We start from the raw sequence: 4426 nt of genomic DNA on the forward strand, positions 1-4426 counted from the left end.
TAAATTAAATCCACATTTTAGATAGAGTTTTAATTTAATTTGAGATGTAATTAGTATTTGAGATAAAGATAATTAGAACATCTATCAACAACATTACTATTATTATAGGGAGTTGGTTTTTAACAAATAAGGTTTTACCTAGAGTTTGATTAGGATTAATTTTAGAACTCTATTTTATTTTAAAGACTTCAATTATAAAGCTATAAAAAGGCAAGCCTAGGGTTATTTGAAGTGCGTGTTGATTATTATTATTGCTTAGATTTGATTATGAAAATACTATTTGAGAGAGGTTTTCCTGTTACCTATTATCTTAGAGAGATCTTTTTTAAACAAAAAAATATAAGGATTCATAAAACAAATTTGGGTGGTATTTCATGTTGAGTCACTTGAGTTCGTGTCTGATCAATCAAGTTTGAATGATTAAAATATAGATGTGCTTCATAAACATGAAACAACTCTTAGGTCTGGTTTAAATAGTGATATGAAATGAGATATTTTATATGAAAGTTGAATAAAAGATTGTTAAAATATTAATTTTTAATATTATTATTGTTTTAGAATTTAAAAAAGTTGAATTATTTATTATAGTCTGTGTAAAAATTTGAAAAAATTATAATGATGAAATGAGATGAGATGAGATTAGATGAAAGTGCAAATAATGTTTGGCCTCGTTTAGATTCGGAAAACATTTCATTTCATCTCATCTTATCATTACAACTTTTCTAAATTCTCACACAAAATATAATAAACAATTTAATTTTTTCAAATTCTAATTTAATTTTTTAAAATTTCAAAAAAATAATAATATTAAAAAATAATATTTTTATAATATTTTATTCATCATATGAAATGAATATTGCATAATGCATATTGCTTAAGGAAGCAAATATTGGAATATGAAAAAAAAAACACACACACACACACAAAAAAGGCTAAAAGGATACAAAAATCCTATGAATATTTATTAACTCCACTTTCTATTTATAGGAAAGAATAATGAAACCCAATAAGCAGAGATTTGGACAATGACCGAACATTTTTGGCACCCTCAATAAATAAATTTGACACTAAAAATCAAGGAGGAAAGAGAGAGAGAGAGAGGTGTTAGAATCAGGCCCTCTGGGCCCTCATGTGCTCTCGGTCTATGTCAAGTGCCATTGGAGCCATAACTACTGTCTTGACTCTTTATGAACAGCAAGTAACCTACTCCATGACCCTTTATCTTTTAAGAGAAATATTCATTAAATTATTACGAGAAATACAAAAAGAAGGGGTGGAAAGCCCTATAAATATCCCATTACAAAAAAGACAGTGCACAGAAATTAAAAAACAAAAAACAAGGGACCATGGTGGTATCAAAAGTTTGGCCGAACCCATGCCCCTCGACCAAGATGGAGAAATTGACCTTCATAAAACATGATTTTTGTTGGGGGTTGAGACTCTACTCCACGACCCTGCCTTTGGAGCCATTTTCCTCGGGTGAATTGGCCAACTTAGATGTAGAAATGGGGTCTTCACTCTCAGACTCGGGCAAGCCTACAATATCAATCCATACTGGCTCTTTGGGGTAGTCACGGACACAACCAACGCGAGGTCCAGCCCCTGTTGCCCATTTGCAAGGTAAGGGCTTGCCCAACCGATAACCGGGGGGTGTATCACTATCCACATTAGCATCGTCGGCATTCTTGTTTGCTTGTGGATAGGCGGATGTGATTTTAATCTCCTCTGGGACCAGTGTATTTGTATCGTCTGATTGCATAGATTTAGCGCCCCCTATAATGGGTTTTGGATTTGGCTCTTTACTGGTACTGACCTTAATTGGTAGACCTTCATCATCATTTTCATGATACCTCCGAAGATAAAATTTGTCAATATCAGAATCAACTATTTAATGATGTTGTAACTTAGGAGTGTAATTAGTTCAATTCGGTTTTGGATGTACTGTTGAACCGAACCGGTCCAAGTCAATATTCGAATTCTGTGAACCAGAAACGACATGATCCGCTCATCTAGGGAATTAGATTTTTTTATTTTTTTTATTTTTTCAGTTCAATTTAGTTTTACAGGTGTGGTTTGGTTATGGACTTTTTTGTTGGGTCAGTGTATTTTTTTGACTCAAATGAATAATTATTTTAACCTAAATATGAGTTTTTGAGCTAAAAACACTATTTTCAGCTCAAAATACATGCGCATGAACTTAATAGGTACTTATGCTACATATATATGCGTTACACTACTTGTATCATATTATATATGTAAATTATATAACTTAATTAATATGTAAGTATAAATAATAACATGTTAATAACTCAATATTCATATTCATGTTTAAGAGATAAGTTTACATTAAGGAAGCATAAATAATAAGATTAAAATTTCTATTATATTTTGATTCGATTTGGTCCAATTTGACCGGTTTTCAAATTATAAAAATCAGAACCATACCAATTTTTAATTTGTTTCCATTCTTGAGAACCGAAACCGACCGAATCGGTATTGAACCGGTCGGTTCGACTTAGTTTGGTCGGTTTGCCAGTTTTTTGTTTTAGCCCTAGATGTGTTCTCTTTCCGGAATTTGACCATCAAATTCGGTCAAAACGTCATTAGAGAGAATTTCAATTGCAAATGGTATGGATTTGATGAGGTTAAACACAGAGAAATTAATGATATGTACCTCAACATTTGTAAGATCTACATGGTTCTCATCAAGGAAGCTAATGAATTCCCTGAAGTTCTCTTCTGTAGGGTGATAATGATCACTGTATGGCCAAATACCCTGAAATAGTATGGTAAAGGTTAAAGTTGCATATTTAAGTAGAAGTTCAACAAGCTGTTAACAAATACAAACACAGGCATCGATGAGAATTGTACCTCAAGAACCCCATCGTGGGCCACTAATCTTCCAGCTGCTGTTGTGGCACCCCCGGCCAGAAAGCTCGAATGTTCAAACGCACCTTTCTTCTTCTGACCCACATACAAAGCTCTTGTTGTACTGAGAACAAATATCCACTCAGATCCTTCCATGGTTTCCAGGAGCAGTCCACTTTGTCTGTAAATAAGTTTCCCATCTTCTACAATTACTTCATATGCTTCCCTTTCTTTCTGAAGTTCCAATATCAAAAAGATCATCTTACACATATACATCAATTAATGCAACATGCATTTGTATATTAGAGAGTTAAATTGCAGGTTAGTTCAGAAATACAACGTACAGGTCCAAGATATTTAATGCATTGGCGTTGCAGAACAGTCCTCGGGCATTCATCGAGGCTTATATCTCTCCCATCTCCAACATCCAGCCTTCATTTCAGAGAACAGTGAGTAAATAGAATCAAGCTGACATAAGATCCCAATCTCTAAATTCTTTCCAACAGTCAGGGATCAACCAAACGGAGTAAAGTAAACAGAAGGCAGGGGTTTCTAAAGGAACTACTTACCAATAGAAGAATGGTTGAGTACTCTCACTTTGGAACCATACATCATAGTACAAGTGGAGATTGTGCCCATACCTATGGTTTGGGTCAATCTGTAGGTAGAGATAAAAATTAAAGGAGTCTGATTAGATCGCTGGATCGGTTTGCTGAATAAGATAAAGGGTATAGCCGCATGATGTTAACTTCAACCCTTCTTTCAATTGAACCATACAGAAAAACTTAAAATGTCATGGAGCAAGTTCAAAGTCAATTTTGACAACAATGATGTACCCAAGTGTCAATGAAACTTTCCCATTTTGATATATATATATATATATATGCATGATACAGCATCAAACCAAAGTAGTATCCAGATCATTGAATCTCAATATGATTTTTGGGTAAAAGCATCTAAAAATGTTTGATAACTCACAGCTTCAACCCAGTCTTGCAGCGCCAGTTTTTGAGCCTTCTCATCCTTGGACAAGCCCTTTCCCACCTGCACTCAGTAATTAATCTCTTGATTTCTGGGCCTTCTTAATTTTTCTATTAGTAATTCTTCTTAATCAATATCCAAATAATTCTCCAGTAGATCCAGATATAAATTCACGTTATGCAGAAGCTTGGAATTCTTATGGTGTACAAATACCTTGGCTGCTCTAGTCTTTGCCCTCTCCCACCTTGAAACAGCGGTTTCTGGTTCCTCAACATTGAAGAATGAAACAGAACACCGCTTTAGATCAGCGAATTCCAATGCTTTCCTCCTACTCATCGAACCAAGTTCTCAAAATTAAGAATTCAAGAAACATAAAAGAATTCACAGTGCAGATAACGCTGCGAGAAACTAACCATAGCTCCTCCACAACCACTGCACAATCTGCAAGGTTTCTTCGAGTCCTGTAACCCTTGTAGACCTTTTGGAGCTATATCGCTGCAGCATCGATCTCACTCACGGGTCTTGGCGAAGAATGTAGAGCTGGTTCAGGAAGAGAAATTGAAAGGAATTGGTTTAT

At 34.6% G+C, this 4426-nt stretch overlaps 1 pseudogene; it reads right to left on the bottom strand.

Annotated features, from left to right (window-relative positions):
- Nucleotides 1-1229: 1229 nt before the first annotated feature.
- LOC122306420 lies at nt 1230-4426 on the bottom strand (annotated as a pseudogene).

The sequence above is a fragment of the Carya illinoinensis genome, chromosome 4 (genome assembly GCF_018687715.1).
Source record: "Carya illinoinensis cultivar Pawnee chromosome 4, C.illinoinensisPawnee_v1, whole genome shotgun sequence".
Lineage (NCBI taxonomy): Eukaryota > Viridiplantae > Streptophyta > Magnoliopsida > Fagales > Juglandaceae > Carya > Carya illinoinensis.